This window comes from Paralichthys olivaceus, chromosome 21 (assembly GCF_024713975.1).
Source record: "Paralichthys olivaceus isolate ysfri-2021 chromosome 21, ASM2471397v2, whole genome shotgun sequence".
NCBI classification, from domain to species: domain Eukaryota; kingdom Metazoa; phylum Chordata; class Actinopteri; order Pleuronectiformes; family Paralichthyidae; genus Paralichthys; species Paralichthys olivaceus.
The window spans coordinates 19,297,556-19,313,648 of NC_091113.1; the positions used below are offsets into that span (position 1 = coordinate 19,297,556).

General features: G+C 39.9%; 1 long non-coding RNA gene across 1 annotated transcript; it reads right to left on the reverse strand.

Annotated features, from left to right (window-relative positions):
• Positions 1-10,869: 10,869 nt before the first annotated feature.
• On the reverse strand, positions 10,870-14,730 carry LOC138406180 (uncharacterized). Its single transcript, XR_011239785.1, has 3 exons — positions 14,462-14,730; positions 14,268-14,326; positions 10,870-11,301 (listed from the first exon to the last, which is right to left on the reverse strand). It is a non-coding gene; the product is annotated as an uncharacterized lncRNA (long non-coding RNA).
• Between the last annotated feature and the right edge of the window lie 1,363 nt (positions 14,731-16,093).

Consider the following 16,093-nt stretch of genomic DNA (forward strand, 5'->3'; position numbering starts at 1 on the left):
TGTTTCACAGAAATTGCCACCACAGCACAGAGTACAAACACGGTTGTGGTAAATCATCTTAACCAAAGTACATTGCCTGCTACGCCCACTGGGGGGTTCTGCATATGTTCCCTGTTTTTATCTTAGCACGCTGCTCGGCTAACCAGGGAACATCCAAAGAATGGAGCCTTCAGCGCCAATCATAACTGTGTCCCCATTTGCAACAAATGGGTAAATCATAACAAAGGGTTCCTGACTGAACTCGGAATTAAATGGTTAATATCTGAAACTATAACAGTTCAACTGAATTGTAGATATCTAATGTTATTTTAATGCTACCATTACCTGTCTTGACATGTACTGTAGATGTTTGAGAGAGTGTCTGAGCCAGGGACAGTAGACATCACTGAGGTTCCATCAATAAGGTGAGTATTGAAACACATGATATTTTACAGTATACTGTGATGTAGATTCTCAGAAAGTTACAGAAATTTGTGGGGAAAAATTGTTTGCAGATGCTATGAATGTCTTGTTAATTTCTGACACTCAGTTAAAATTTATAGAGTTGGCTTGTTTTGTCAAGAAATCATCCTTGTAAAATAAAAGAACATGGAACAAATTATTTATCATGTATTGCTATATTTATTTTTTTACCATGGTCACATTCAGTATGGCCAGAGGCATTATGTTTTCAGGTTGTCCATCCATCTGTCTGTCCCATTCATGTGAATGCGATATCTCATGAACAACTACGTTATGTTAGTCAAAGGTCAAAAGGTCAAGCTCACATGACTTTGCATTATTTTGAATACAATTTATCAAGATTGTCCAAAGGAAATATCATTACATGTGGCCAAAACATACATTTGGACTCAAAGATGACTTGAATAGAATTCAGTTGTCAAAGATCAAATGGCAAGGTCACTAGGACCTCACAAAGCACACTTCTTGCCTTGTAAATGCAATATATCAGAAATGCCTTCAGGGAATTCTTTCACATTTGGCACAAACATTCACATGAATTTGGGTTTCATTTTGGTAGCCAAATGTCACAGTGTTCTCACAAAGTATGTTAATATTTTTCCTGAAATTGATATCTAAAGATCAGCTCATGGGAATGTCGTCAAACTTGGTAAAAACATTAACTTCAACTCAAAGATGAAGGATTTTATTCCCTTTGAAGTAAAAGGTCAGAGTAACATCACTGTGAATGTGATATGTTAGGACTTTCAGTAGGGAATTTCATTATATCTGGTAACTTGGACTCACTGCTTGAGGGAATTTCTTATCAACGTTACATGAGTTGTCACTTGGATTTTAGCCCTCTACCTGGTCAGGGGCCTAAACAGGGTTTGCAGCCTCTTGGTTCTGGAGCTTTTTGGGAAAATAACGATCTCTTTCGGGGCCTTCCCAAGGGCCTAGGATCCCCAAATTTGACCCACTGGTCATGATGGGCTCTTTGAGCCTGCATTACTGATTTTCACCAAAACCGCAGAGGGGCCCAGGTGACCTTTGTGACCTTTGGTATCATTTTAGCCTATTTCTGAAGTTCCATTTTGACAGCAGTACCTCATAGTAATGGTTAATATTTACCAGTGTGTTAGGTGAATGTGTATATGTGCTCAGGAAACTATTTGTAATACGGTATATTTGTGTAGCATGAAGTAATGTTGTTAATTACATGACGACGATTAAGCTAACATTAGGTCACATTATTCTCCTGCAATGCTAACTGTGCTTCGTCTGTGGAATAGTAGTACATCGTGGCTGTGGAAAAACTATGTGATTATGTTGTTGCAAGTATGCTATTGCAAGTATGCTATTGCAAGTATGCTATTGCAAGTATGCTATTCTATATTTATGTTGCCTGAAATATTTTCGTTACTGAGTGAGTGTACTGTTCTAAATTGTGAGTTGCAATATATTATCAGTATATTAGAAGTAAGCCGATTTAGAGAATATTTTGTGGAATGCTGTATGTGTTTATCTTACATGCTTATGTTTACTTTATTACTGGTATCCAAAGTTGTTTAATGAATGCAAGTGCTAGGTGACAGCTTAGACATGTTAAATGTCTGTTTGGATGTACATTGTCTATAGTAATATTTCAGTATAGTCTATTGACGTATGTTATATTTCAGTTCTGTAGATATTCAGCAGTAATTGTACACATTGTGGCATTTGTATTTACAGTAGGTGGTTACCCTGATAATGAATCATAAAACACATGATCTGAGAAAGGTTTGTGTCCATTTATCGTTCACTCAAATACTCCCTTTTTCAGGTATTTTAAACTTTCACACCCTGAGATTAAGAAAAATAACTTCCGGCTGCGGCGACCAGAACGTAGTTTGCGCTGCCTGGGTCCCCAGGGGAACCTCTACTGACAATTTGGGGGCCCCCGGGTGGTTTGGGGCTCGAACTGAGGCAGGTGGAATTTGAACCCAAAAGGCCCCAAATTTGATCTTTTGACCTGCAACACCCAGAGCTCTTTTTTTTTTAAATTATCTTTTTTATTGATTCCACATATCAATATTCCATCAATATTTTACATAATCTGTACAATTTTACAACAGTATAAAACATTCCTATACTTGTCCACCGCAGAGCAGAGACATAATTGGACATGAATTCTCAAGTAAAGTTACAGTAGAGTAAATAAGCCAAAATCCTCAAGTGTTGACATGAGTGCTGGAAGAGATTTAGTGGGATCTGTTAAGTATATTAATACATCAGCTGCAAATAATGCTATGTTCATTTCCCTTAAAGTTGATACCTTTTATATTTTCATTTTGTTTTATCCATTGACTCAGGGGTTCCAAATAGAGAGCAAATAATAGCGTGCTAATTGAACAGCCCTTGTGACACCTCCGCTCTAATATGAAAGCGTTTGAGAGATTCCCATTAATTCTAATCCTGGCTGTAGGTTTATTATATTATATAAAGATTGTATTGTATTGTACAAACGTTGCATGAAAACCAAATCGCTCCAGCACCATATATAGGAAATCCCACCTGATAGAGTCAAACGCTTTTTCTGCGTCCAATCCTAATATTATCGCCTCTATTCTTTTTTCAATAATGTTTTGCATAACATGTAATGTACGTCGGATATTGTCCTGTGTCTGTCTCTGCTTTATAAAGCCCGTCTGGTCCTGATGAATTATGTCTGGCAAAATTGTTTCTAAACGTCTAGCTAAGATAGTGGTGAATAATCTATAGTCCTGGTTAAGGACACTAACTGGTCTAAAATTAGAACACTCCATTTTGTCCTTTCCTTCCTTCGGGATAACCGAAATGTGGGCTTCGCTCCAGGAGTTCGGGATATCTCCCTCTTTTAGCACCCAGTTAAATGCATTATTTAGCAAGGGGATCATTGGTTCTCCGAGCACTTTATAAAACTCTGAGGTGTATCCATCTGTGCCTGGAGCCTTGTTGGTCTTCAGCTTTGAATCGCTGAGTTTATTTCTTCTGCTGTGATTTCCTTTGTCAGAGCTGAATTCTGGTCCTCTGACACCCTGTGTAAATTTAAGGAATCCAGCCATGTGGCTATCTTATGTTTATTATTTCTTTTTGGTTGGGAATATAGATTCTTATAATATGTTTCAAAACATGTATGTATCTCTTCCGTCTTATATTTTGGTAGATTTGTAGCTGAGTCCTTAATTTTGTATGTTATTAATTGCCATTTGCTTTTTTAATCTGAACGCCAGCAGTTTTGTAGATTTACTTCCTGCTTCGTAGTATCTCTGTTTCATGTACAACAGCTTTTTTTGAATCTCTTGTCCTGAGATGTAATTTCTCTCTGTTCTAACTCTTTTGATATTTTGGTTTATTCTCTTGTCCACATTTTTTTTATGTTCTTTTTCCAATTTTTTAAGCTCTGATTCTAATTTATTGAGTTTTTCCTGTTTTTGCATTTTCAAGTATGTTGATTTAGCAATTAGTTTTCCTTTAATCACAGCTTTACACGCATCCCACAGCACCGAGGGAGACACCTCACCATTATCATTCTCCCTTACATACAACTGAATTTCTTTAATAAACTCGTCCTTCATTTGTCCTTTTAATACATTTATATTTAGCCTCCAAAGTGTTGATTTTTGTTCTTTTGACATAGCCAGAGTCATATATACAGGACTAAGGTCTGATATGTCTCTCACTCCAATTTCACAATTTTCGATCCTGTAACTGTCCTTACTGAACATGAAAAAATAATCTATCCTGGAGTATATTTAATGTGGTGCTGAGAAAAATGTATAGTATTTTCCCTTAGGATTTAATTCTTTCCAAACATCAATTACTCTTTATGTAAAAATTTCCCTTCGGTGATGAATAAAGTATGTCTATCTATCTATCTACCTACTCCCAATTTTGACATTAAACTTACAAACTTCTTACTAATCCCTGGTTTCTGTGTTCCACTGGCTTAACAATCAAGCTTTGGATGTAGTCTGATATTTAGGTCTCCACCCCAAATCATTATACCCTCCCCCTCTGATACCACTTTATCAAACAGTTGTCTGTAAAATACCCAGTGTTGTGCACTGCCCCACGTGGCGTCAAAATAATGTTATTATTAATGACTTTGCCTTACACGGAGCACCAAAAATGTTGGTATTAATGTTGTTATTATGTACTTTCCCTCGCGCGGGGTACGATTATGTACTTTCATTCACGCAGGGCACCATTAAATGGTGTGCTTTTAGGCATTCAATAAATGTGGCTATCACTGAAATATTAAATATTAATATTAAAAATATTAATATTAAATAATAATTAAACTAATAAAAGATAAATCGGGGCACCACCCTTCAAAGGACGGGAAAAGATAGCCAATTTATTGAATAAGTCTCATGAAATTACTGACTACAAATTTGGAACTCTGATTAATAATTAAATAAATAACTATAACCAAAATTACCACATCAATAGCTAGCAAAGTTGAAGGATATGGAGTTCTTGACAGTGTAGAGGTTGGCAAAATTCACACTTATGCAACATTAACTAAGACATGTTTTGGAGAAAAACATTTATTATGAGAATAATAAAAGTATTAACACAAAAACTAACAAAAGGTGTACTTACTATATACAGGTGTGTATGCGAGTATGCATGTATTTGTGTGTGTGAGTGAGTGACTGAGATTTCAAAATGGCGGCTGGCCACTATGAAGACAAAAGGCCCCCTGGAGTGGTGAGACCATGTGGCTGAGATCACATGTAGGTGTTAAGTTTGTGGAGATGAGTGTGTGAGGTGTTGGTGCCAGGTTAAAGAAAGTAGTCAGATGCATGCAAAGAAGTGATCAGCATAACAGAACTAACATTAACTTTCAAATAACACATTACCAAATATCACAGCAACAGTCAAACTTATAAACATCACATGAAATAGAAATAGGATTAAACAGTCCTTTGCTTAGCCTAGCGTAATAATAAAGCCCAGTTGTGTTACCCATCCATGAAAAAGAGGGTAAGGTCCTTTTTGGATGTGCTGTTCGAAGTCCAGTGACGTGGTCTTGTTGATTTGTGGATCCTGTTGTGCATCTGCTGGTCAGACCTTGTGTCGTGGCCAGTTGTGCTGTAGTTCTTAGGCAGGCCCACGTGTCGCTGCCTTTGGAAGGTTTTAGCAGTCTGCTCCAGGCAGGCCTGCTAGAAGTTGAGGAGCTTGTGGATGGAGGAAGTCTCCCTGGCTGGGAGAGAAGGGCCAGACCCTAATCCTCCAGGAGAGGTCAGCAGGGGAAGAGGCCGAAGGGGACGAAGAGTGAAGAGGAAAGAGAGCTAGCAGAGGGGAATCTCGGCTTATATTGGCCTGGTGACCTCATGGGTCATGGGGCACACAGTGACCAATAGTGGTTGAGAGTTGTCTCCAGGAGCAGTTTTACCACCTATGTGTGAAGATGAAGCACCCTGGGAGACTGAGTTCTAGAAGCTGTCCTTTGTATCCAGAACAAAGGAGACATGTGGTCAGGCTTTTGACTACACATGTAGGCCCAACTATGGTTCACAGATACCAGGTCCCAACATCCCCCCTTCGGTCGCAGGATCGGACCTGACGTGTGTTCCTGAGGGCAAAGCTCAAACATGTGTAGTCCACAACTGGAAAAGTTATTTTTCAGTTCATTTGGGTTTTAACATCTGGGCATTTGTCTATACTAACTGTATCGGCTAAGCAAGAGTCAAGTTTGACAAATAATTCAGATCACAATGACAGTACAATATGAATAACCTGTATTCTTCACTAGGTTAGTGAGAAAAGGAAAGTTAGACATGTTAATTGTTAGAGTAAGATGCAGAAAGAGTGGCACCTACAATGATAAGGCCATTTCTGGACTATCCAAGAGTCTTCTGTTCACTGGATGCTAGTCAATGTGGACTCAGTCTGATCTGGGAGACTTTAACATTTTAACAGGGCAGGTTTCGCCCGGAAGGGTGTCATAAATCTTTCAACCTTCTCAGAATCCAAATGGCAGTATAATTGTTTTGTGTGATAATGTTCTCATGTCCTAACATGTGTCGTGAAAGGACATATATGGATTTTATTATCAGTGAATGGAGAGTAGTTTGTCCAAATGTATTTACAAAGTTGACAGTGGTGTCTAAGTTTAATCAGAATTTAGGTTTTTGGAGTTTGCTGCTGTTGCTAACAAAACTGTTTACCTATAAACTGCAAGAAATGTCATACCTACTGTCAGTACAAAGATTAGAGACTGTGTTGGTTACGGCCATGAGGAGCGAGCTCTGGAATGCCTGTGTCGTGGCTCAGGGCTGTAACTGTCTGCTGGGTTATAACTATGATTTGAACTGTATTCAGAGATGCTGTGGTCATCATCTGAGCAGTCTAGTGGCTGGTAATGTGTCTGGGCCAGAATGTCAGTGTATGACTTCCTACAGCTTCTGCTGTGGGAATGCCTATCTCCGGGAAGTTGGTGGACATGGCGGTTACGCTCTGTGTCCCTACCCTGCCTTTTGTCACCCCCCTTTGGTTTGTTGTGAGGGTGAAGTTTTGAGGCGGCGGATGTATTTGACACCTTGGTGTTTGAGTTGACAGGCTCAGGTGCACCTACTGTAGCCTTGGAAGTGACAACAGTTTCCCAAGCTACCTGTGTCATCTTCCTGATCTGCTGCATTGAAGGTTTACCTTGCTGTGTCATCAGTACCACATGTGTGCGTATACATGGATGTAGGTTACGCAAGAACAAGGACTTGAAGGTGGGGTGTTCTTCTAGGCCTGGTGTGTTCTTTCCCTGAAAATAAACATTTCTTAAACGTCTGAAATAATCTCTGGGATTTTCGCGACGGGAATGTTTAATTTGGGATGCTGTAACAATGGATGTTATCTCGTCAACAGTAGAGGAGAATTCCTCGACTAGTGCTTGACGGAGCTCTGTAAAGTTATTTATGACACTGGCAGGAAGTGTCTGAATAAACTTGTGAACAGCTGTAGAGCTGGTTTTCCACACAAGTTTGACCTTCTCTCTCTCTGATGCATTTGGCATGTCAATTAGATTGAGATCTAGTTCCCTAAAGTAATTGTCAACATTGTTATCACCATTTCCTGGGTCAAATTGTCCAATATCTTTAGCTAGAAACTCAAGCAAATCAAAACGCGGACATTGTGAGGTCCGGGCACGTGCATCACCTGCTACAGGTCTCTCTGGTTGAGGGGGAGGAGCTAAACTATCTTGGAATGTTGTACTCCCCGCTTCGGAGAGTTGTGCACAGAAAAATGTGTCATGCATCAGTGGCTGAGAAGAATATGAGGCAGAATATCTTCTGGAGGATAAACTGCATGTGTCATCAATGTGAGTGTCAGAGAGGTGGGAAGTTAGAGAGCTGTAACCTCTGTCTGTCAGTGGAGGTTCAGGAGGTGACTTAATTCCCAAAGATTTAGGGTCGGATTGGATTCTGTCCCATCCTCGGACTGAAGAGGGAGTTAACTTTGCACTATTGAAGGAGTGTGAATTGGAATAACCAGAATCACTTTGACTGAACAACTGACATGAGGCCAGGCCTTCTAATCTAAGTTTTAGGAACTCCTCCTTGTGTGAATAGAGATCTGACTCTGCTGATTGCAGATCTTCTAAATAGTGCAGGGCTTTCTTATTAGCAGATTGAACCTCCTGGAGGAGAAGAGCATTTTGAGCTCTCAGGGCTTTTGCCTCCTGTTCTAGGGCTGCTTTGCTTTGATAGGCAAGGTTGGTTTGCCTGTGGAAATTTAAAAGCAAACATCTCAACAATGGACCCTTGGATGCTGTCTGTGCATCACACCTGTCGTCAAGTAGTGAGTCTATCTCTTTCCTACACTCACTGAAGTTCAACTTAGTGATGAATTCAGGGTAGCCAGGGTTCAGGCTTTGTGCAAGGGAAGAAACAAACTGTTCTACACAGGGGTTCTCCATTGTTGGGTCTGAAATACAAGGATTAGATTTACAAGGTATATAAATCAACAAATCAGTGTGGTTGGCTACGGTGTTGCTCTGGCAGACACCTTGTAGTGTAGTTTTGGTCGTACACTAGCCTAACCAAAATTATGGTGGGTAAATCAGTTCACCAAAATGGTTTAATCACACTAAATGATATGCAGGGCAGTGACAGTTAGGGGTTCTATAAATTCACAGGGCTGGAAGCACGCTGTGGCTCTTTCTCAGGCTCTCTTATCCAACTTAGGCTGAAATGCTTGGCAGTAACAGTCAGGTATAAGCTCTGTTACATAGGGCCGGGGCCACGCTATGTCTTAATTACAGCACTTAACAGTTACAGGAAATTTGACAGCTTGACCAGTTAACATTGAATATGAGATATTCAAATGTTAAAAGACATTCTTAAAATTTGACAAGGAATATTCAATTGGAGTTATTAGCAACAATAGCAAGCTTTAAGTGTAACACTATGAGGACTTAGAATGGTTGTTATTAATAATTTATTATTAATAAAGGGTTCAATCACAAATACAATTTCACCACAATACACTTGTTTGTAAGTATGGTTGAATGTCTACTCCGGTGGCAGACTAGTGGAATTCAATTCAAACTTTGGCTTGACTGAAAATTCAGGATTCCACTTATTTCAGTTTTTTTTTTCTTTTTCAATATTGCATAATTATGAATTATTGCCAACTGTACTCTGCCTCACACAGGGCATCATTAATGTTGGTATTAATGACTTTCCCTCACACGGGGGCACCATTAATGTTGTGCACTTGCTGGTCAGACCTTGTGTCGTGGCCAGTTGTGCTGAAGTTCTTAGGAAGGCTCTCGCGTCGCTGCCTTTGGAAGGTTTTTTTAGCAGTCTGCTCCAGGCAGGTCTGCTGGAAGTTGAGGAGCTTGTGGAGGGAGGAAGTCTCCCTGGCTGGGAGAGCAGGGCCAGACCCTACTCCTCCAGGAGAGGTCAGCAGGGGAAGAGAAGAGAGAAGAAGCGAAGAGAGAAGAGGGCGAGGAGAGGGGAAACTCGGCTAATATTGGCCTGGTGACCTCGTGGGTCATGGGGCACACAGTGACCAATAGTGGTTGAGAGTTGTCTCCAGGAGCAGTTTTACCACCTATGTGTGAAGATGAAGCACCCTGGGAGACTGAGTTCTGGAAGCTCTACTTTGTCTCCAGAGCAAAGGAGAAATGCGGTCAGGCTTTTGACTACACATGTAGGCCCAACTATGGTTCACAGATACCAGGTCCCAACACTGATAATATATTGCAACTCACAATTAAGAACACTATACTCACTCAGTAACGCAAATATAGAATAGCCAATAGTTTCTCCACAGCCACGGTGTACTACTATTCCACAGACGACGCACAGTTAGCATTGCAGGACATTAATGTGCCTAATGTTAGCTTAATCGTCGTCATGTAATTATCAACATTACTTCACGCTACAAGAACATACCGTATTACAAATAGTTTCCTGAGCACATATACACATTCACCTAACACACTGGTAAATATTAACCATTACTATGAGGTGCTGCTATCAAAATGGAACTTCAGAAATGGGCTTAATTGATACCAAAAGTCACAAAGGTCACCTGGGCCCCTCTGCAGTTTTGGTGAAAATCAGTTATGCAGGCTCAAAGAGCCCATCGTGACCAGTGGGTCAAATTTGGGGCTCCTAGGCCCTTGGGAAGGCCCTGAAAGGGATTGTAATTTTTCCAAAAAGCTCCAGAACCAAGAGGCTGCAAACCCTGTTTAGGCCCCTGACCAGCTAGAGGGCTGAAATCCAAGTGACAACTCATGTAACGTTGATAAGAAATTCTCTCAAGCAGTCCAAGTTACCAGATATAATGAAATTCCCTACTGACAGTCCTAACATATCACATTCACAGTGATGTTACTCTGACCTTTAACTTCGAATGGAATAAAACCCTTCATCTTTGAATTGAATTTAATATTTTTACCAAGTTTGACGACATTCCCATGAGCTGATCTTTAGATATCAATTTAAGGAAAAATATTTACATACTTTGTGAGAACACTGTGACATTTGGCTACCAAAATGAAACCCAAATTCATGTGAATGTTTGTGGCAAATGTGAAAGAATTCCCTGAAGGCATTTCGGATATATCACATATACAAGGCAAGAAGTGTGCTTTGTGAGGTCCTAGTGACCTTGCCATTTGATCTTTGACAACTGAATTCTATTCAAGTCATCATTGAGTCCAAATGAATGTTTGTGCCACATGTAATGATATTTCCTTTGGACAATCTTGATAAATTATATTCAAAACAATGCAAAGCCATGTGAGCTTGACTTTTTGACCTTTGACTAACATAACGTAGTTGTTCATGAGATATCGCATTCACATGAATGGGACTGACAGATGGATGGACAACTTGAAAACATAATGCATAATAATTTTATTTATATAGCGCCAAGTCATAATCTACATTATCTCAAGGCACTTTACATTTAAAGGTCAAGACCTTAAAACAATATTAACATAGAGAAACCCAACAGTTCCCACAATGAGCAAGCACAGGCGACTGTGGAGAGGAAAAACTCCCTCATTAACAGGGAGAAACCTCTGGCAGAACCAGGCTCAATGTGGGCGGTCATCTGCCTCGACCGGTTGGGGTGAGGAAAGAAAAGTAAGGGGGGAGGAAAGGAGAGATGGTTGGAAAGCGGGGGAGAGAAGAGAGAGATGAGGTGGAGAGAGAGAGACCAGTAACAATTTGGCACCATCAAAATCAAGACTAACCATAACAATAACAATGTATAGATCTACAACATGACTAGATATATTAATGAATTGCTGAGTTATTGTAATAAATGAAGACAATGGTGATGGTGGTCGTTGTTGTCCTGTAGTCCCGGTGCCGGAGTTATCTGAAACGAGATAGAGAGAAGAGCCAGAGGGACTATGGGAGGACAAAGTGACACTTTGACATGATGACATGTTAAAACTAATAAATAAATAAATAAATAAACAGGTGTGGGGGGCAGAGAGACAGAGGGAAGTGAAGAAGTGCTCAGTGCATGATGGGAGTTCCCCCAGCAGTCTAAACCTATAGCAGCACAACTAAGGGATGGTTCAGGACTCACCTGATCCAGCCCTAACTATAGGCTTTGTCAAAGAGGAAGGTTTTTAGTTTTACTTTAAATGCTGAGACAGTGTCTGCCTCCCGAACCCAGAGTGGGAGCTGGTTCCACAGGAGAGGAGCCTGATATCTAAATGTTCTACCTCCTGCTCTACTCTTACAGACTCTTGGAACCACTAGAGAGCCTGTGTTTTGGGAACGAAGTGATCTACTTGGATAATAAGGTGTTATCAGCTCTTTGATATATGAGGGGGCGTGATTGTTGAGGGCTTTAAAAGTGAGGAGCAGGATCTTGAATTCTATTCTAAATTTTACCGGGAACCAATGTAAGGAAGCTAAGACAGGAGTGATATGATCTCTCCTTCTAGTTCCTGTCAGCACTCGTGCTGCAGCATTTTGGACCAACTGGAGACTTTTAACAGTCTTCATGGAGCATCCTGCTAATAGAGAGTTGCAGTAATCTAATCTAGAGGTTACAAACGCGTGGACTAGTTTTTCAGCATCCTGCTTAGACAGGATGTTTCTAATTTTGTTAATATTGCGCAGATGGAAGAAAGCCGTCCTAGACACTAGTTTAATATGGGGGTCAAATGACATGTCTTGGTCGAACAACACTCCAAGGTTCCTCACAGTGGAGCTGGAAGCCAGACTGACACCATCCAAAGTGACTATCTGGTCAGACAGTGTTTGTCTGAGATGTTTAGGGCCAATTACAACAACCTCAGTTTTGTCTGAGTTTAAAAGTAGAAAATTTTGGGTCATCCACGCCTTGATATCTTTGAGACATTCCTGAAGTTGAACTAGGCGATTAGATTCATCATGCTTCATGGAAATATACAATTGGGTGTCGTCTGCATAGCAGTGGAATTGTATGTGGTGCTGTCTGATAATGTTGCCTAAGGAGAGCATATATAAGGTGAACAGTATTGGTCCAAGGACAGAACCTTGTGGAACTCCATGATTAACTTGCATGTGCATGGAGGAGTCATTGTTAACATTAACAAATTGGAATCTATCTGATAAATATGATTTAAACCAGTGTAGTGCTGTTCCTTTAATTCCTATATGTTGTTCTAATCTCTGTAGCAGAATCTTATGATCTATTGTGTCGAAGGCTGCATTAAGGTCCAACAAGACCAGGACAGAGACAAGTCCATCATCTGATGCCATAAGAAGGTCATTAGTGACTTTCAATAGTGCTGTTTCTGTGCTGTGATAGGTTCTAAATCCTGACTGAAATTTTTCCAATAAAACGTTACTATCTAAGTAACCACACAGCTGGTTAGCAACGGCTTTTTCTAGGATTTTGGAAATGAAGGGCAGGTTGGATATGGGTCTATAGTTAGCTAAAACCTCTGGATCAAGCGTAGGCTTTTTAAGCAGAGGTTTAATAACGGCTACCTTAAAAGCCTGTGGTACGTAGCCGGTTAGCAAAGACATATTAATCTGATTTAAAATGGAACTGTCAATTAGGGGGAGGACTTCTTTAAAAAGTCTAGTTGGAACAGAGTCCAGCTGACAAGTAGTTGGTTTAGATGATGAAACTAACGAGGTCAGTTCAGGAAGATCAATAGAGTAAAATTTGTTTAGACATAAATCTGGTGCTACGGTTTCAGGACCAGACAATGTATCCGTGTTATTCACTGGGAGGTGGTGGTGGATTTTATCCCTGATGGTTGTAATTTTATTAGCGAAGAAGCTCATGAAGTCATTGCTTCTCAGATCTAGAGGAATAGATGGGTCAGTAGAGGTGTGACTTTCTGTCAGCCTGGCTACAGTGCTGAAGAGGAACCTGGGGTTGTTCCTATTTTCTTCTATTAGTAATGAATAATAAGAGGTTTGGGCATTTCTAAGTGCTTTTTTGTAATTTATAAGGCTATTCTTCCAGGCTAGGTGGAAGTCTTGGCGATTGGTGGAACGCCACTTCCTTTCTAGCTTCCGCGATGTCTGTTATAGAACGCGCGTTTGGGAATTATACCACGGAGCTAATCTCCTCTGATTTACTTTCTTCTTTTTTAATGGGGCGACAGCTTCAAGTGCTGTTTTTAGTGAGGCTGCAGTACTATTTACAAAGTTATCAACTAGTGTGGGAGTAAGGTTTTGATAATCTTCTTGTATTGTACTGACACATGGCTGAGAGGGAAGTGAGGAGGGGAGCAGTTGTTTAAATTTGTGAACAGTTTTGTCAGATAAACATCGACTGTAATAGACTTTCCGTCCAGAATTGACGTAATTAACAATTCAGAATTCAAATGTAAGTAAAAAATGGTCAGACAGAAGCGGGTTCTGTTGGAATATTGTTATATTTTCTATGTCAATGCCATATGTCAGGACAAGATCAAGAGTGTGATTCAGGCAGTGGGTCGGTTGATTCACATGTTGAGTGAAACCAATCGAGTCTATTATTGATTTAAATGCTGAACTAAGGCTGTCATTGGCAACATCTACATGAATATTGAAATCACCGGCTATAATGATTTGATCTGTTTTAAGAACTAGTTCTGATAAAAATTCAGAGAATTCAGATAAAGAAATAAATATAGCAATACATGATAAATAATTTCTTCCATGTTCTTTTATTTTACATGGATGGTTTCTTGACAAAACAAGCCAACTCTATAAATGTGAACTGAGTGTCAGAAATTAACACGACATTCATAGCATCTGCAAACAATTTTTCCCCACAAATTTCTGTAACTTTCTGAGAATCTACATCACAGTATATTGTAGAATATCATGTGTTTCAATACTCACCTTATTGATGGAACCTCAGTGATGTCTACTGTCCCTGGCTCAGACACTCTCTCAAGCATCTACGGTACATGTCAAGACAGGTAATGGTAGCATTAAAATAACATTAGATAACTACAATTCAGTTGAACTATTATAGTTTCAGATATTAACCATTTAATTCCGAGTTCAGTCAGGAACCCTTTGTTATGATTTACCCATTTGTTGCCAATGGGGACACAGTTATGATTGGCGCTGAAGGCTCCATTCTTTGGATGTTCCCTGGTTAGCTGAGCAGCGTGCTAAGTTAAGACAGGGAACATATGCAGAACCCCCCAGTGGGCGTAGCAGGCAAGGTACTTTGGTTAAGATAATTTACCACAACCGTGTTTGTACTCTCTGCTGCGGCGGCAATTTCTGTGAAACAAGCACAAAGTCAAACACTTCTTTCTATAAGTTTAATTCAGCATCTGCAGATGGACTCATTAGTACACATCACCTGATTGACATGCACAAATGAGCAAAGAACATAGGAGAATCTGTGTTCTTATAACTCACAGCCCCCTCCCACTAAGCATGCAAAGGTATATATTACCCTTCTTTAGTTTCACTCAGTGGAGGAGACATCCTATCCTTTTGTTTACATGTTCTGTGGATGACCCCCCCTGTGAGAACCCAGTTGTTTGATCCCAATCAGAGATACTAAAAGATACCATAAAGTTGTGGTTTCTCAAGGCCATAAAACTCAAGTCTCTTAAGCCACCATACATACAAAAATGTAACATTTCCATTACAGTGCTAAAAGTGTTAGAGCTGAGCAGGGATCAGTGAGGATGAGGTCGTATTTAAAGAGACCAATTTGGTGAGAGAATGGGCTGTGATTGGTGGGTGACTGACGAGTACCCATAAACCTATCGTTAGCTGAGCACATGACTCTGTGTCCTGCATGAACTAACACAATGCTTCATTAGTCACAATTCAAGTTGTGATTTCTACGATGACATTCTCACTTTAAACTTAATTTAAAGTATCTTGAATTGAGGCAAATTAAAGCTGACCTTGAATTATGATCAGTCACAATCAAATTGTCATATATCAAAAATCATAAACTGGATTTATTTTCATAATTAATTATGGATAAAATTACAAGGTATGTTGCAGAAATCTGAAATGGATATATATATCATTGAGCATTGTACAGGTTACATTGTACAATTACATGTTCTACTGAATAAGGGATCAGCCACTTGCTATCTGTAATACAAACAGCCATCATCAGGAACATCAGAGAGATCATAGTTAATAATCATCCCAAGGTACTTGTAGTTCTCTACAAAGTCTACCACATGTCCCTTGATGATAGTATTCTAAGAGTTTGAGGACTGATGCCTAAAACTCATGTCCTTGGTTTTTGTCACATTTAGTAGTAAAAATGCACAGTCACACCTATACAGATTCACAATCCACAATGGGACCATGGTTGTTCTCATCTGCATGGAGGAGACTGACTGTCACAGAGTCATCAGCAAATTTGAAAAGTAATCTGTTGTCATGCCAGCTGCAGCAGTCATCAGTATACACATTATAGAGGGGAGGTGAAAGGACACAGGAGGAGACCCTGTGGATGATGACAATGTGTCTTACATGCATTACTTTCTGTGTCAGTTGTCAGTTGCAGCTCGAGGCATGTATCCAAAATTATCTTTTCCAGGCACTATACTGATACTGTAGTCACTACAAGTTACGCATGTTCCATTTTGCCTGGGGGACATTTAAAACAAACCAGTCTACAACACAATAAAAATCACATGAAAATCAACCCCCCTCCTCATCTTTTCATATTTTTTTAC